Raw genomic sequence first — 18,972 nt, 5'->3', positions numbered from 1 at the left:
ATTACAATGGAATATGCTCATGATGGGAACCAACTAGAGTTTTCTGCAGCAAACCAACATTATGGGAACTGTGGTTACTTTCTCTTCCTTAACAGAATGAAATCAATCAAAATTTCAACAATATGCAAGAATTTGATTGTTTTCCTCAGCTCAGAAGTTTGTAATTTAAAATTGCCAAATTTCATCAAGAACAAAAATTTGATTTGTACTGTGATGGTATTGGAGAGTTCACTCAATATTTTTGGTCCCTGCACAAATCCTGTCCCCTTTCACCTTTACCATCATGTTGAACTATATATATCAGCAGATCTTTTTTACCGTAAGATACACCTAATGCTTTTAGTAATCACCAGTCTTTGTCTTTGAAAATTATACTATTCACTGCAAAAACTGACAAGGAAATATGTTAACATGCAAATTATCACTATTTGAAACACCAGAGAAAATAACCTTCATTACTAGCATTTACATACAACACACACAACATGAAACAAGAACACCACTGTAAGACCAGGGTGGGGGTGGGGGAAAGCAAATTATGTTCCCAGCAGTGACCATTAACCATTAGCCTTGATTTTGTGGGCCATCCACAAGTATACCAGCCAGTGGTATTGGCCTGACGCATTCTTTCTGCCTCTAGTCACAGACTCATTAAGTCCCCAAGAGACAAAAACAGTGTCTGACGGTTATCGCTTCTGGAAATTCTTACAACCAATCTCTGAAGGTTTTAAACCCAGGTTTGGTTCATTTTTTCCTATTTTGAAGACCTCTACTGTCTCTTCTTCAGCCCTGATCCATTTAACTGTTCCTCATATGCCAAACCACTGCTCTTGCATGCAAGCTTCTCTGTATCCCTTCAAGATGGGAGAACCAGAAGAGTAGAAGCTTTCCAGACGGGTTTTGTATAAGCACAGATTTTTTTTTTTTTATTTTTTTTTAAGCTGTTCCAATAAAAACTTTCCTGTTTGCATCAAAACCAAAACAACAGGTTTGAAAGCCCAGCATCTTTGGGCTGTCATAACTGGACAACAACTTTAGAAATAGCTACAATAGGAACTCTGAGTAAAAATCTCAAAGAGTACAAATTCTGAACCCATGACATGGGCCAGCACATGCAAATGAATCACCACACAAACAACAGAGAAGATTTTTGTTTCTCCATCTTCCTATTCCTTTACAAAGTACTTCGTTCTGAGACTACCATGTACTCTTTCTTGAACCTCAGAAAGATAGAAGGTAACTCTACAGTCATAACTGTCACACTTGCCTACTTTTCCCAGTTAACTGTGTCCATAAGTATAACCATGCTTTTTCTTTGTAGATGCTTGATCACAAATAGAAGTGTAAAACACTGAAGCACTGAAGTTCTGTTCCTTCCCAAAAAGTGTTCTGTTTCTTATCTGAATCATTACACTTCCTAAATTTCTTCATGAAAAATCTGTACAAGACCTACGCACAAATATTTCACTCAGTCCACACATCTAAAATTCTTATCCAGTCGCTGTCCCCGTTACAGCCTCAGTTCAAGTCCCATTTAACCTAACACCAGTTTGTTTCTGCTTAAGCCATGAGGACAATTTTTAATAACTCTTTGAACAGACTTCATTCCCATCACTACATCCCTCATGTGACTGAACTGCTCTACTCTACCAAGAGGCATTAATAAAGGAAAAATCAAAGTGTTACTACCGAAATCTTAGGAAGCAATGTAATCAAAACACATAACAGTGCTAATACTCTGACTCTGAAGTCCCATGAGTCTCATACCCAAACAATTCTGTTAGGGGTACATCACATACATCCTATGACTGAAAAAGATCATGCACTATCAACTAACAACAACCCAGGACAGATATTAAAGTGTATATTTTTGTATTTTACTGTCAACATCCCACTGGTCCAGAATAACTTCTTACACAAGTAGCTATAAAAAAAAAAAGCCTAAGGAAAACAGTAAATATATCTTATTTTGAAATAATTTGTTAGGGGAGGCAAGGACTATGTATAATTTGATAAGGATAATTAATTTACTTAGAAATTACATTATATATAGTTTATACATTTATATAACATGAGCTTTCACTATTTTAACACCTAAAATTACCCTTATACAAGAACAGAACAGTTAATAAAGTCAGAGGGGGTAGGGGATACTGCATCAGTCAGGCACAATACTGTTTATGTGATTTTTTTCTCTCTTAAAATAATCATAGTAGCTTTAAAGTAAGAAGGGATTATTTTTTATGCATTTTTGCATATACATGTAATATAAAACATTAAGTAGAGATATGAAAAACTCAGACGTATTGTGGGAATGGAAAAAATGCACGTTGAAAGAACAAGACATACTTCCTTTCAAAAGCTGACTTGAAATTATTTGCATTGAAAATCAAAGCAAATGATAAAACTTAGATGAGAGGCTAAAGACACAATTTACATACATCTCCCTACATGCCTCGGAAATTCTTACCTATACGAGCACAGCAAATAACACAGCTTTCAAATTCTGTAAACTGATTAAATTTCGAACGGCTCCATTCTACCTGTACTGGCATTTCCTGTCCTAAACACCCTCTGAAAACACCTCAGAGAAACTGATGGGCATATGACTATCAAGTTAAAAATTAACTTTATGTTCTGGCTCTCACAGAGCCAATACAGGAGCGCGCACCGTCTCCACACGAAAACATCCCCATTCCAGGGGCAGGCTGTCCCCCGCTTACACAACCTATGGGACAGCGCCCTCAGCTCGCCCCGCGATCTGTGTGTGACCCTCACCTGGGCCGTCCACAGGCGGCTTCTAGGCCTCACGCCCACGAGGGCCCCTCCGCGGGTGGGCGCCGCTGGCCGGGCCAGGGGCCGGCGGCGTCTCAGTCGAGCAGGCCGGTGGCGGGCTCAGCGCTGCACCCCGACCAGGTGACTGACTGACCAGACGACAGTCCCCCCTTCAGCCTTCGGCCGCCCCTCGCCGGACGCGACAGCCCCAGCCGCCACCAGACGTGCCGGCAGCAGGTGAACGGCCCGCGGCGGTCCCGACGCCCGGCCGCGGCCGCCCGGCACAGCTCACCCCATCTCGCTGAGGACAAGAGACAGACCCCACTCCCCAGTTCAGAACGTACAGCCACCCCCCACTCGGGGGCTGGAGCCGCTGCCTCACCTCCTGCCGCACCACAGACACGACTGCCGCTTCACCCCCAGTGCGCGCGTCGCTCCCGACTCGGCTCCGCTCTCCCCTTCTCCCGACGGCGACTCCGAAAGCGGCCCCGCCCTCACACAAACTTTTGCTTCCCCCCTCCTCTCCCGGAGCCGCACGCTCCTCCTCCCTTCTCCCGGCCGTCGATGCGCTTGCGCAATGAGGCGGCCAGCAAGCAGAGGCGGAGGGGGGCAGGGCAGGAAGGCGGGGGGAGGCAGGGCAGGGCAGGGCAGGAAGGCGGGGGGGTGTCTCCCTAACGGTATCCGGGGTCCTCTTGAGCGCGCCTGGCGCCAGGAAGGAGATAGCGCTGCGGGAGGACAGACGGAGGGGAGAGTCACGGAAGCATCTGAAGGGGACAGACCAATCACAACGCCGCCCCCTCGCGCTAGCCGGAGAAAACCCGGTAGGACGGAATAAACGCCTCAGCCGGTGTCCGGCAGCGCTGCGCATGCGCAGTGGGTGCGCAGGAGGCTCCTTCGGGCGTATCGAGGCTGCGTTTTTGCGGTATGGTGAGGGCAGGGATATCCGCGGCCCCTCCTCCTCCGTTCCCCTTTTATCAGTGGTTGAGAGTGCTGCTGTCTCTAGTGCGGTTGTGGTGGCACCTGAGGTAACTGGGAGCAACTCTTACAGTCGTCCGGTCACAGCCCAGGAAGCCTCTGTTGGGGCTGTTCCGGATCGCGGGGTTTTCGAGACAATAGCCCGTTAAAATGAACGAGGCAGCAGTTGTTTCTCCAGCAGTTGTTTTCAAGGGCTCATTTCAGGATATCTGTCTACGCACGTTGGGCTTTACTTAAGATAACCACAAAACAACACAGGCACGCCAGTGTCTGGTGGGGAGAGGGCAGCTTTTAAACCAAACCCCAGACAAGTGTACATACACCGCAAAATTGTGTTGTATTTGAGTTCCATGTTACCCCAAAAGGTCCTGTATTACATATATGCCTACCCGAGCATCATTGCCCCAGAGTCATGTTTCCTATGCTTTTTATCCGGTCTGTTATTTCGAGGGGGGGGGGGGTGGGGGTGGGGGGGTGTGTGTTTCCTTTTGTTATTCCCCAAAGGAGTTACATGTTGATGAATACTCATCTTTCTTGTTGCTCAAGTACCTTCTGTATTGCATTATTGTAATCTTGTTTGATAAACAAGGGAATTTCATTAATATATCATTTCTATGAGTATTTTAGGTATTACCACACCCAACATCAGTTCTTGGTGCATGCTGCTGAATGCAACTTTTTGTATTCTCTCTCTTCCTGTTGCATTTTTTATGGTTTGATAGGATTGGAGAAGTATGTAAAAGCATGTTCACTTTTCCAAGAGCATCTCCTGTAATAGTAAATTAAATAGTTTACCTGTAAAGTTCCCTTTCTGCATCTCCTTTGGGTCATCTAGACTGCAATAACATTTCATGCCAGTACTGACTGTGTGGAACATGAGGCACCAAATTAGTTCACTGCCTTATTTATACTACACTAGTATTGCTTTTGTATCCATTTTCATTTAAAAAAATCAATTTTAATACATTTTGATCAGGTTAGTTTTGGTAGCCTTCCGTTATATTGCTGGTATGAAGATGCACACTGGCAAGGGCAATTTTCTCAGTTTCAGTCTCCAGTCAGTTGTCTAACTTCTGACTTCAAAAAGCTTGGAAGTTCTTTGGGGAGATTTTCATTAGCTTTTCCAGGCTTTTGTTACTTATATATATATATATATATATTTATATGGTTGCATTATTCAGTGAATTGGATAGGCCTATTCACTAGTTGGAGTTACTTGATACAGGATTTGTATGAAGTGTTTTTTCTTGAGACTTTCCAATGTTATGGCTAGTAGTTGGCATATATATATATACACACTCATACACTTTTTTAACAGATACCATGTTTGCTTGCCTCTCACTTTCTGAAAAGTTTCCTATATTTGTGATTTTTGAAAGGAATTAAGTATCTAATTTTCTCTTGGTGCTAAGATTCATACAGTATGTTGGCACAGTGAGCATTCTGAGTGTTTTGCCGTCATTCTTTTTTAGCTGTTTATTGATAAATATTCGAATTTCTAGTTCTCACTACGAATTTTAAGATAAAAGCATGTTAAAGTTGGTATTTTAACATTACCATTAAAAATCCAGTTTTGTATTAGTGCATCTTGTTATTCTGCTTTTATAAAGAACATTCTGCTTTGGCTAGTATCAATTTAGTCCTTGATCCCTGCATTACTACTTTGCAGTCAAGCAAAGACATCTGTGGATCCCAAAGTGGGATTGTGACCTCATTCTGATTATGACCTTGTTTTGATATTTTTCATTCTCCGTGGATTCTGCTTTTTTTCTTTGCTTCTGCCCTTTCTTCAGCACAGGTTTGTTTTTTACTGCTGATCTTTTATATTTATATTGTGGGGTTTTGTTTCTTTTTTTCCTGTTCCTTTTTTTTTCCATCAGAGTAAGTGTAATCTGTGAGTTTTAATTATGGTATATTTTAAGGTTCCCTACCAGTGAATCTTGATAGTCTTCCACACAGTTTAGACAGAGAATGATACAAGTGCAGCACAGGAAGCACTGAATGAGGTAACAGATGAACTTTAAAATTAGAATAAATGGTGCAAGTACAAACCAATGTTACAAGCACAAATGATTTCTTGTTGTAGTTATTGTCAGTATAGTATATGTGCTATGCACGATGCAGAAGAATGTTTATGTGGTGTTAGTACTGACGTTTATGTAAATTTTGGTAGTGTTGGTAACAGATTGTTAAACTGGAGAGTTGAAAAGGCATTAAACTTGGAGGAGAGGGATCCAACGTAAAATAGGCTTTTACAGTTCTACTCAGTAATCCAACCATTCAGATTGGCACAAGGCTAACAGGCCTATATTAGGATTTTCAAAAGGAAGAAAGATCAGCGTAGCCTAGTGGATGATGGAGAGATGGGGTTTGGCATGTGACACAAAACACAGAGCTGGAAGAAGATGGAGGTGGACTGTATCTAGGTCCTTAAACATATATCTAGGGCACTGGGGTTTGCACATGACCAGTCCAGGTTAAAACATATTTATGGAAAGTCATGCACCAAAAGAAAAAATTCAGCATACTTAGGAAACATCAAAAGGTTGCAAAGTAATTGCATAAATTATTTTTTTCTCAAATGCAGGCATCATACTTTATTTTAATTGATGAACGAGCTGCAAGTCTGTTTCACAGCTGCATGCAAAAGGGTTTATTTTCATGCTAGAACTTTCCACTTCTAGTGTTGTCTATACTGTTGTTGCCACCAGCTGATCTGTAAAGAAATTCTGATTCCTTCCTCTGAAAAAATTTTATTGCATCATGTGTTTTGTATACACAGTGTTTCTGTGAGCATTTTTATGCCTGTTGGTGTACTGGAACACCTACTCTCTATTTTTTTTCATATTTCTTTTTAACACTTGGAACACATTTTCAACAGCCTTTTCAAACAGGTTACTATCCTTTTCATGTTCATATGATTCATAAAGAAATTACATCTGCTCAAATCTTCTCACATAAGAGGGGTAGAAGACTAAACTTTGTGGGGTTTAAAGAATTAATTACATAGTGTTTTCTTTAGAGCTAATATTTTTTTTTTTCATTGTTACTTGGTCTTCTGCACTGATCTTTCTTCCTCTTTGTGAGTTGATGATCGTGTGAGATCAGCTGTATATACTGAACAGGAGCTGTGTGTGTACTTACTGGGGGATTTAGCAAAAAATAATTAGTAAATTATGTATAGGGTCTGAGGCAGAAAAATCCACAAGTTAATGCAGAATTTAAGGTGTGGTTATTAGTTAAATATTTTTTTAAGAATTTTCACTGAAAGCACTACACATTATACTGCCCGTTATGGTCCAGTCTGTTTTTCTGGCCTATCACAGAGAATGTTATGTGTGATGAAGTACCATTTATTGTTGACTTCTAAGACATTTATGAGACATTCCCATTATAATTGTAAAATGTGTTTCATTCCAGTGGCTGGGAACCATTGTGTTTTTGTGAAGTAATTACTAAACTCTTAAGAAAGTGTCTGAGACTCTGCTACTCTGCTGAGAAGAAAGAGAATGAAGAAAACAATTCTTTGATAAGAATCTGTAATTTGAAAGATATCAGGGACACTAGGCCCTATTCTGCATAAATATTCTGCATAATAACAGGATGAAGCTTGATTAAGTAAAGTAAGGGTTATTTAAGATGCTGTATTGCTAAACTACTTAAGAATATGTGATATTCCATGTTCTCTAAACCTTTGGGGTAAAGTCAGATTATATTGCCGTGGTGTAAGCCCAGCAGGTAACTCAGAAACATGCAGCTGCTTGCTCACTCCCCATCTTCTTTCTCCCCTCCTTGCTACTGGAGGGATGGGGAAGAGAACCTAGAGAATGTAAGAACAGTACAGTAACTAAGGTATAATACGAAACCATTACTGCTGCCACCAATACTAATAATAATAATAACAATAATAATTATAAGGGAAATAACAAGGGGAGAGAATACAATTGCTCACCACCCGCTGACTGATACCCAACCAACCTGAGCAGCAATCTAGGCCTTCCAGGTGACTCCCCCCAGTTTATATACTGGGCATGATATGCTGTGGTATGGAATACCCCTTTGGCTAGTTTGGGTCAGGTGCCCTGTCTCTGCTTCCTTCCAGCATCCCATGCTCCTTCTCACTGGCAGAGCATGAGATTGAAAAGTAAGCATTACTTAGCAGCAGCTAAAACCACTGGTGCGTAATCATCACTATTCTCAGACTAAAGTCAAAAACACAGCACTGTACCAGCCACTAATGAGGAGAAAAATGACTGCTACTGCTGAAGCCAGGACAATATGTTTAAACTTTTTTGCTGGGAGAGAAGAAAAAAAAAAAAATTTCAAATTCCAGACACTCTTGTAGTTACTTGTCTTCAGGAGCAGTGTTTTTTCACTGGTTAGCTTGGTGCTCTTCGTAATGCTGCAGGAATTACCAATAAGGAGAACATTGGTAGGAAACAGAGCCATAAAGCAGTAAAAGAACCAGAGAAAAAGTAATTTTTAGTATTTTGCAAAATAAAATAATATTCATATACATTTCATAGGTGGGAAAGGAAGCCCTAATATCATTTTAGTCCAAGTTGTCTAGGTTGTATGCTTACCTGTTTTATCATAAAAAGCTCCAACACAGGAGCAGAACAAGTAAAAAAAAAAAATCTCTCTTCAGCTTGCAGTAAGCTAAGTGAGGACACATTATTTTGAGACTAACTTTACCTAACTGTATTCAAGTCCTCAAGTCTCCCCTGCAATGAGAACTTATGCCTGCAGCCTTTCCTTTTGAACATACTCTAGCAAATTTTTCCTCGTATAGCCTGTAGCAAGTAATCACATGAGGCTTAGTCATCTGATTGTTCTCATTCCCACATCCTGTATAGAGTCTAAAATTTATACATGCTTCCATATTTTCTTCTTTAAAATAAGTTAATGGAGCATTTCTTTAAAGACTCATTCAGACAAATGTATTCAGTCTGCTTGTTTCCCACTCCTTTTTTCATTCTCTCTGGAGTGCTACATTTAAAAGGTGTTTTGCTCTTTGTAGCCTTTCTGGCTATGCTTCTGTTTGTAGACATGCTTGCAGGCCTGCTCCATGCATACTGGGTCTATGAGAAGGGTCTAAGCAAGAGCAAAACACAGAGAATGGAGAACAGAATGAGGAAAAATACAGCTTAGGAGGAAGAGATGAAGTAGTGATGGCAAAAGTGAAGGTGAAAAATAAGAATGAAGTGATAAACCAGGAGTTACTATCCAGCAATAAGAACAAGGAACGAAAAAGGAACTGCGGACGTAAAAAGACATGAATGAAAGAAGAAGAAAAGCAATCCTGGCTGAAAAAGCATCATTGTTTTTTTCATCATAAAACTTCCAAGTTAAGCTTCAGAAGCAATGAGAATGCTAAAGAGTGTTGGTTTATTTTAGCTAGATTAAAAAGAAACCACAACAAACCCCAAACTAATACAGAACACAGGAGACCACAAGAGAGTTTAAATATAAGGGTATTAAAGACTTCGAAGGAGGAGCGTCCTGCGTGCTCTCTCATGGGCTGAGATTCTAAACTTCCTGTTATTTCTGTTCAAGTTGCTACTCCTTCCTCCTCTTGATTAGCTCTAGACACACTTTCATGGATCATAACCACCTTTTTTTTACTTTCCTTCCTTTAGGTGCAGGAATAAACACAATATATTTTGCTCTTCTTCACTGTACATTACCCTAACTTTTTTCCCAGTAGTTTTTCAAGTGTTAAAATGTTCGATGGGGTGGCAAAAGCCATTTCACTGAAGACATCTAGAATTTCACTCTGAGAAAAAGAAACACTGATTTTCATTCTTCAGACTTTTTGATGATAATGGGGCTGGAACAAGATCTCTGCATGCATAATGGTTTTCATTCTTTAGGAACCAGGAAAAGGGTGGGGATTGCTTACATCTTGCAAATTACTTTCTTCCTCTTGGATAATCCAGTTTCCAGTCCAGTAATTTACTTCTGTAGAACAATGATGCAAGTGAAATCTTTTCATATTTTAGGCTTTTCTGTTTTCAAAGTTAGTTCCTGAAATAGTAGAAGTATGAGAAAATTCTATGCATACTGCATATATCAGCAACTTTTCTGAAGCTGTATCCTCAAATTTGGGTGCTCTTGAAAACAAAATAAAGTTTTAAAAATGATCTTTGTTTGCATTGCATCAGTCTTTCACAATGCTTTCATATTTCCAGGTCTGGTTTATTGCTTTCTTTAAGGATATAAACCAGTAAGAATGATGACTGCAACAGAAAAAGAAAGAATGAGATGTTCCCTCATTCCTTGGATTCACATAGGTTTCTGTGTCTAAATTGAGCTTTTTGGGTGAAACACCATGTGAAGTAAGTGAGGACAAAAGAGTGGTATGCACTGAATGTAGAATGAGGTCATTTCTCACTGTATTTATAATACAGTTGTTAACATTACATAATACACACTCAGTCTCATTAAAACTAAAATACATGAATACCTCAGATAATAGCAAGCAAAAATGTTCTCAAGTATTTAAAAACTTTTTTTGTCCTGTGTGAGAAACTGAACATGATTTGATTAAAATGAGTTGTGTCCACACCTCACACACCTCAGTCTATACCTAAACAAAATTTTACAGGATTGTGTTAGAGAATAGGCTGAATTTAAAAAAGAAAACAATAATTAAAAAAGGCATATGATTTATGTGTTCTCAGTGTTCAGTGTTCTCAGAGCTCTCAGTGCTCAGGATTTAGACCATTGCTTTCCTTTTCCCTTTTTGTTTTTTATTCCTTTCTGAAGTTTTCAGAGCTCCCAGAATATAGCCCCACTTCTATGCACAGAAGCTGGTTTGTATTTGCAAACTAGTCAGTTACTTTGCAGTGTAAATTTAATCTATATGACTTTAATCTGTACAAAATTTAAATCCCAGTAATCTGAGAAGGTGATAACTTTGTAGGTATTACCATGCTGAGACATCCATACATTTTCTGTTTCCAGAGCTGTCTAGTTCAAGCACCTCTGTACTATGATCCACTTAAATTGCAGAGAAATCTATGGGAATGTTGGGGGTGGGGGTGTTGCATTGTCACATAAATTTAAAGCTGGATCAATTCTAACCTTTAATAAAAGCTTTTATTGATTCTGTTGTAAAAGCATGTCACTACTGTTTTTCTGGGCAAGCAAAGGATGAGCAGAAACCACTTGCTTCTGGAGTCAAGATTTTCTTGGTGAGTTTCAAAGCAGCAGTGACCATTTTAACTGATTAGTTTCAGAGTACAAGGATGTTGTCCGGGAAGCTAGGGACCAGGTTAGGAAGGCTAAGGCCCAGTTAGAATTAAACTTGGCCAGGGGTGTTAAGGATAACAGGAAGGGATTCTACAGGTACATAGCAAACAAAAAACAGACTAGGGACAACATAGGCCCCCTGAGGAAGCCCTCGGGATAAGTGGCTACACAGGATTTGGAGAAGGCTGAGGTTCTGAATGAGTTCTTTGCCTCGGTCTTCACTGGCAAAGGCTCTGACCACACCACCCAAGTCTTAGAAGGCAGACACAGGGAAAGTGAGAATGAAGACCTTGAGCCCACTGTGGGAGAGGATCTGGTTCGAGACCATCTTAAGAACCTGAATGTGCACAAGTCCATGGGACCTGATGAAACCCATTTGCAGCTCCTGAAGGAGCTGGAAAAATGAAGCTGCTAAGCCACTGGCCATCATATTTGTAAAATCATGACAGTCAGGTGAAGTTCCCGACAACTGGAAAAAGGGAAATATAACCCCCATTTTCAAGAAGGGGAAAATGGAAGACCTGGGGAATTACAGACCAGTCAGTCCCACCTCTGTGCCTGGTAAAAAGTTGGAGCACATTCTCCTGGAAGGCACGCTAAGACACATGAAAAACAACAAGGGGATTGGTGACAGCCAGCATAGCTTCACTAAGGGGAAATCTTGCCTGACCAATTTGGTGGCCTTCTAGAGGGACCTTGACACGCTTGTAAGGTGGGCTGATGCCATCCTTATGAAGTTCAACCACGAAAAGTGCAAGGTCCTACACCTGGGTCAGAGCAATCCCAGGCACAGCTACAGGCTTGGCAAAGAAGAGATTCAGAGCGGCCCTGCAGAGAAGGACTTGGGGGTGCTGGTCAATGAGAAAATGAACATGAGCCGGCTTCAGTATGCGCTCGCAGCCCAGAAAGCCAACCATATCCTGGGCTGCATCAAAAGGAGCGTGACCAGCAGGTCGAAGGAGGTGATCCTGCCCCTCTACTCTGCTCTTGTGAGACTTCACCTGGAGTATTGTGTGCAGTTCTGGTGTCCTCAACATAAAAAGGACATGGAACTGCTGGAACAAGTCCAGAGGAGGGCCACGAGGATGATCAGGGGACTGGAGCACCTCCCGTATGAAGACAGGCTGAGGAAGTTGGGGCTGTTCAGCCTGGAAAAGAGAAGGCTGCGTGGGGACCTCATAGCAGCCTTCCAGTATCTGAAGGGGGCCTACAGGGATGCTGGGGAGGAACTCTTCATCAGGGACTGTAATGACAGGACAAGGGGTAACAGGTTGAAACTTCAACAGGGGAAGTTTAGATTGGATATAAGGAGGAAATTCTTTCCTGTTAGGGTGGTGAGGCACTGGAATGGGTTGCCCAGGGGGGTTGTGAGTGCTCCATCCCTGGCAGTGTTCAAGGCCAGGTTGGATGAGGCCTTGTGTGGGATGGTTTAGTGTGAGGTGTCCCATGGCAGGGGGGTTGGAACTAGATGATCTTGAGGTCCTTTCCAACCCTAACTATTCTATGATTCTATGATTCTATGATGGGGCTACAGAACTGATGGACAGGGGTAGAGCCATTGATGTCATCTACCTGGACTTGTGCAGAGCGTTCGACACTGTCGCACACGACACCCAACTCTAAATTCGAGAGACATCAATTTGATAGGTGGACCACTCGGTGGATAAAGAGCTGGCTGGATGGCCGCACACAAAGACTTGTGGTCAATGGCTCAATGTCCGGCTGGAGACCAGTAACAAGTGCTGTCCCTCAGGGATCGGTGTTGGCACCGGTTTTGTTTAACATCTTCATCGCTGACGTGGACAGTGGGATTGAGTGCGCCCTCAGCAAGTTTGCCAATGACTCCAAGCTGTGTGGTCTGGTTGATACGCTGGTGGGAAGGGATGCCATCCAGAGGGACCTCGACACGCTTGTGAGGTGGGCTGATGCCAACCTTATGAAGTTCAACCATGCCAAGTGCAAGGTCTTACACTTGGGTCAGAGCAATCCCAGGCACAGCTACAGGTTGGGCAAAGAAGAGATTCAGAGCAGTTTAGATTGGAGAAAAGGAGGAAATTCTTTCCTGTTAGGGTGGTGAGGCACTGGAATGGGTTGCCTAGGGAGGTTGTGAGTGCTTCATCCCTGGCAGTGTTCAAGGCCAGGTTGGATGAAGCTTTAGGTGGGGTGGTTTAGTGTGAGGTGTCCCTGCCCGTGGCAGGGGGGTTGGAACTAGATGATCTTAAGGTCCTTTCCAACCCTAACTATTCTATGTTTCTATGACATGGACACCGAGGCATATTGGCTTTTTGTAGAGGATAAGCACTTTTTAGTTTTTCCTCTTACAGATTGAAAAAAATCACCACCACTAAACAAAACCAACAAAAATATCTGAAGGGAAAAAAAAAAAAAAAGACATGAAAGTAAATAGTATAAACCATCTTTTTTTTTTCCATAGACAGATCATTCCAGACTTGCCTGCTTTCTTTCTGAGATACACTAACTGCTTTTCTAGGCCAATGAAATTGTTAAACTGATGAAGAGCACAGTTAGTAAATTAATTGTTAAGCAGGCAAAGAATACCTCAGGGGAAAAGGTAGCAATATATTATGCTGAATGGCAGGGGGAAGTTGTTAGAGCTGTCTCAAAAAATGTATACTGAAACTGGTATTGTTTAATATTGTCATCAGTGATCATGGCACAAAAACTAGAACTTGCTAATGAAATTTGTTGACATCACAAAACTGGGAAACAGTCCCTTTTAGCGTGGTGTCGTACTGGAATAACTGGATGACCTTGAGGAGTACAGAAATAAAATGTGATAAAATTGAATAATATAAAATATAAGGCCAACTGATAGGAAAGACTGTTTGATACAGGCTCAGAGCTTGTTGCATGGAAGATAAGAGAATTGGAAAGAACTGGATGTATAAGCCAAAGAAAGGGTGGCTTTGAGCCACTGATTTGATGTTGCTGTGAAAGGTATATATTCAGTCCTAAGTAAATTCAGACCTGTATTTTTTGTACAGATAAGGAAGTATTAATGCCGTGTGTAGCTGGTGAAACTTTAAAACTGAGAACAGATCTAAAAATCCAAGAAATTTGACCTATGAAAGTTGTGGAAGAAAAAAAAGTCACTGCTGAAAGAGAGGAGTGGACAAGAAAGAGACTAAAAGAACTTGGATTGTTCAGTTTAGACAAGTGAAGCATAGAAGACCTTACCGTCTTTGAAATACTAGTTGAAGAAAATGTGGCAGGAAAGAAACTTAGTTTTAATTAACAAAAAAAAAAATTAAAAACTTTTGTTAAGAAATTACCATAAACTGGGTATGATAAATATGCTGCAACTGGTAAGTTTGCTTTTCTCCTTCCTATTTGAACAGCATGTTCTTAATTTTTTCTTTGCCAGCAAACACTCAAAATGTCCTCTCATGAGAACTTGGGGAATGACATATTGCTAGAATTCAGCTGCCAGAATTAAGCCTTACTTGGTTTCTTGATGTACAGTAGGCCAGCCTAGGAAGAACCTGTCATGCCTGAAATGTTTGTTTATAGTCATTTGTAGTTATCTTGAATAGTCATCTTTCAGTAATCTTGAGTGTAATGACTACTATTGAACAGTAACTACTGTTTAAAGTTAGTATTTTGCCTAGCTTGGCTAACTTGGCTCTACAGAGAAACTTTGCAAAGGAAGAGGGAGTGCTACTCTGTAGACTGCTGCGTGGCTGCTAGCCTTCCAACTGTGGTGATTCTTAGTCTGCTGCTCTGTATGCTACCCAAAACCTCCTCATTCCCTGCATTTTCCTTTTAAATCTTTCTCCATTCTTTTCCTGTTCGTGTGTCAGGGAAACTGGATGTGTTTTCTTGCAGAAGAGTCCTGTCATGTTCATGAAAGAAGATTTGACTGTCCTAATGTGCTTCAGAACTCCAGAGAATTCAAGTTCTAAGCTATACTTACCACGCAAAGCAGCCTGAGGACATTCCTGCATTAATGAGTACAGCCAGCTCTGGCAAGGTTCAGGCTGTTCTTTGTGCAAACTCTGTCAAATATTTTAATCTCCATTTGCTGTTGAAAGAATAGTTGGCTCACAGTATTCAGGCTTATATTTACTCTGACAGTGATTATAGATCCTCTGCCTCTTGCAGGTGTTATTAAGCTTTGTCTCGCAATGTCTCTGTGAAGTAGGGAAGTATGCAAATGATGGGCTAGGTGTTTTGGATGAACAGTTTTTTTCACAGGAAATGCAGTTTTCATCTGAAAGCAAGATACTGTGCATTCAGCTTGAATTTAGTTCATTAATTTTGGTGGAAAATAACTGTAAGAAGAATAACTGAAAAAAACCCAGTAACTTTGTTACGTCTTTCTTTTTAAAATCGTTAATTTCTAATTTGCTGATACTTTTCTCAGTTAAAATTTGCCCACTTTAGAATCAAATCTGTTATTTCAAGCGAAATTAAAGTATAATGTTATTCTACTAGTAATGGTTCTTCACAATGCATCATTGCATGGAATATTATGCATGTACTCATGTAAACCTGTTTTTTCCTTTGTTTCTTTATTTTTGCCATTAAAATTCCTGGTTTTAACGTAAAATAGCCCTCTCTTCCCACCCCCACCCCCCACCAAAGAAAAAACAACCCCAAAACCTCAAAACTTATGCAGCCCACATGACTAGTTCTATTTTATTAACGGGAAAATGGGGGAACAGATTTTAAATGTTGCATCCAAAATCAGTTTGTAATGGACCTGGGTACAAAACTGAGATTTTTTGGACTTTTTTGTTTTCCCCCAAGACTCTTCATGTGTTCTGATCAGAAAAGTGAAACGTTCTCTTTTATCCATTTTCCTTAAATTTTTTATAATAGTCATAACTTACTGAAAAATTCCTTTGACGTACTGTGAGCTGATGCGTATTTAACATGTGCAACATGATGACTGTGGATGTGAGAGGGTGAGGTCTCACTGCATAGGATCAGGAGTCTTGCCGAAGGTGTAGCTGATGTCAGGCTTTCTCGTTCCCTGCAGCACCCATACTCTATATAGGAGGTTTTAAGTTAACCCTGACTCTCTCTGGTTCTAACTTGCATTTTAAGTGTTCTCACTCACATGTGGAAATTGGCTTTCTTCTAACTGCTCCCATAATGGGTATTTTGTTGTAAGTTAAACATCTGTATTAATGGCACTTGCTAGAATTGTCATGGTACTTTAAAGCATGAATTTTGGAAGACAGCCAGAAAGTATTTCATAGGACAGCTAGATCCTTCTTTTATCAATCTTTGAAAGTGCCCAGTGGAAGATATTTATAGAAAGAAATCAGCTAAATTGTGTGGGTGATCTTTTCCACGCAATTTTCTATTTTCCAGTGATAAGCCCCAGATTCAGCTCACAGTTGTGGCTACAACGTCCTATAGCACCAGGTTCCACAACTAGGCATTCCTAGAAAAAATGTTCTATTACTTTTAAAGATGGTTCCTTACCATTTTACTGAGCCTGCTAGGTCCTGTGTTATTGTTCCCTCCTCATCTTCTCCATACTGTTCATGGAAACCTCTGTCATAACTTCCTTTATTTGTGTTTAGATAGCCTAATTACTATTTCCTTGCAGAAAAATTTTATTTGTCTCTTTGTTTTATGAGTCTCCTCTATTCTTCTCTTAAACCATGCTCACTATTTTGGAGCGAAGGTTTAGAGCTCTAGTAGTTTTTACTTACTCTGAACACTTAGCCTGCAGGCTGTTTAAAAGAATGTATTATACCTGAAAGAATTTTACTCTTTCAGTTGCTTTTTAATTTCCTTTTAGCAAGAGTATTTTATATGGAGTTTTTTTTTTCTTAAACTGTATCAGTATGCTGACTGAATTTGATGACTTTTTTATCATCTGTATTCTCACACCCAATTATATAACAGCTCTGTGGCAAACACAGTATTTATAAATAATTTAGAGCACTTTGTTTTTGAACAGTATGTAGCCTCTGGGAATAATGAAGGAACCACCACTACGTGACTTTTCAGCCCTGTGGGGATCTTCTGGTATTTGTGTCTACACTGCTAATAATTTATGGACCCAACACTGGGCAATTCTAGTCTAACATATATGGGATTTTATGCTCCACAGTATTCCTGTATTGCAGTAAGTATTTTTTATCCTGTTGTTCTAGGTACAGAACAGAATATGTTGTGCTGGTTAGTGAGTCCATCAAAGAACTGGAGCAGGGTGCAGGTTATTCATGGCTGGTCTGAAAATAATTTTTAAAACCTCTTAGTAGGTACGGGCTCATTTTCTTCCTACAGTTCCGTGCAGTTTCCCGGAGTATTTGAGGCATTGCTAGGGTTGTTTGCGCTTCATGGTATGTACAGTGCAAAATGAGCTACATACATAATTAGGCCAAGCTTACGTCCATTCTGACACTGAATGTACCCTTGATAGTGGCATACATTTCAATTACAGATACACATTGGAGATGTAATAAATGCCATGAATAGCTTCGCGGAGGTCAGCGTCAAAACCTTTGATTTCACTTGGATCAGAATTCCATCTCCAATGTGGTTTTCCCACTTCTGGTTGAGACAGTGCATATTTAATTAAAATGCATAAATACTTTGAGACAATAGAATAATAATTTATTTCCCCAATTGTCAGTTTCATAGTTTATGCAGAGGGAAAGCAGCCAAGACATGCTGACAGATTTAAGATGTCTAAGAAGGGAATATGCAGTTAAAAAAAGAAGACATCCAAAATACAAGATTGGGTATAAACAAAGTGTTTCTGAACAGTAATGAAGTAACAACATGAATTGCTCATTTCATGGTACTGATACATAATCTCTATTACACAACAACCAGAAAACAAAACAGCTGCAGTTTTTGTTGAAACTGGGAGAGACACCAGATGGAGGGTTTTGTTAGCATATTCAGGCAAACAAACCAGGCATAATCAAATAGCTGTCATCAGAAATACAGCATTCAAGAGACTGTGGCCTGCTGGATTCAAGAACAAATTTCAGATAATCTACTGTATGTAGTTCCTCTGAAATTATTTTGGTTCTGCCAGCGAAGGACTTGCGTATTAGGTATTTGGCCTCTTAGCTTTGCTAAGTAAAATGAAATGCAGTTATATAATTTTGATGAGTCTGACCAAAGTATGTGAGATAGGAATGTCATAAGTGATACCAAAAAGCATAGTATAAGGCCATAACTGTATACGGTTAAAATATGAACTCCTTCTGATTACTATTATTGTTGATACCAATTTATTCTCCAGTGCAGACAGCAGAGGCCGTGAACCGTGGTTTTTCATGTCAAAAGGAGTTTAAGGCATCTGTTTTAAAAAACCGTTATATTCATGGAGCTAGTCAAAAGCGTTCGTCTAATTTCTTTTTTACATACTGTAATTGCAGAGTATTTTATATAGATTGGGAAATAGCAAATGTATTTCCTCAATTCACCACATTTTTAGTGAAAACATTTAAATGAATTTTTAACTTCCCTTTAAAGGGCTGGAATGGGTATCTTAATTTAAATAAAAATTACCAAAAAGAACTTTGGAAACAAAGACTTCTAGACGTTTTAAACTGTATATTGCCTACTATAACATTTTTGCCTTTTCATCATATCTTTCAGTCTTTTTCTCTTTTGGAAGCAATTGTGAGTGTCTTGTGATAAAGTGTATGTGATGTTATAAGCACATTTTCTGAAATATTTATATACCTGTGAATGCTTGTGTAAAGCTGAGGTTCATGTGTTTTTCCATTTAATGTGTCCTTTCAGCTGTATTCCTTACAGTTAAAAGACACTTTTAGAAGCAACACTGAAAATTTAAAAATATGTATTTGTTGATCTTTCTAGACCTATAACTAAGGAAACCTTTATTCTCTCACTTAGAGCCATCTTGTTGTCTACAGAAATTTATACAAATACTGATCTCTGAAATTCTTTGTCACTAGTGCCCAAAAGTGGTTTTTCTCTAGTTATAGGATATATTTCAAATGTGGT

The 18,972-nt window shown here is 40.0% G+C and overlaps 1 protein-coding gene and 1 long non-coding RNA gene across 8 annotated transcripts in view; one reads left to right on the top strand and one right to left on the bottom strand.

Moving 5' to 3' along the window:
* The window catches only part of USP53 (ubiquitin specific peptidase 53), a 41,988-nt gene extending 38,398 nt beyond the window's left edge, over positions 1–3,590 (bottom strand). For 4 of the 7 annotated variants that reach the window (XM_065685571.1, XM_065685579.1, XM_065685585.1 and 1 more), the window contains exon 1: positions 3,158–3,590. The gene's annotated coding sequence lies outside the window, so the exon portion shown is untranslated. The remainder of the gene's footprint in view (positions 1–3,157) is intronic. The other 3 variants (XM_065685603.1, XM_065685610.1, XM_065685620.1) reach the window with 1 other exon arrangement.
* Positions 3,422–18,972, top strand: part of LOC136017475 (uncharacterized) — a 37,985-nt gene continuing 22,434 nt past the window's right edge. The window contains exon 1 of the long non-coding RNA XR_010613942.1: positions 3,422–3,596. This is a non-coding gene — a long non-coding RNA (uncharacterized LOC136017475). The remainder of the gene's footprint in view (positions 3,597–18,972) is intronic.

The sequence above is a fragment of the Lathamus discolor genome, chromosome 1, assembly GCF_037157495.1.
Source record: "Lathamus discolor isolate bLatDis1 chromosome 1, bLatDis1.hap1, whole genome shotgun sequence".
Lineage (NCBI taxonomy): Eukaryota > Metazoa > Chordata > Aves > Psittaciformes > Psittacidae > Lathamus > Lathamus discolor.
Note: the sequence above shows the minus strand (reverse complement) of the source record. Positions and strands in the feature narration are given on the sequence as shown.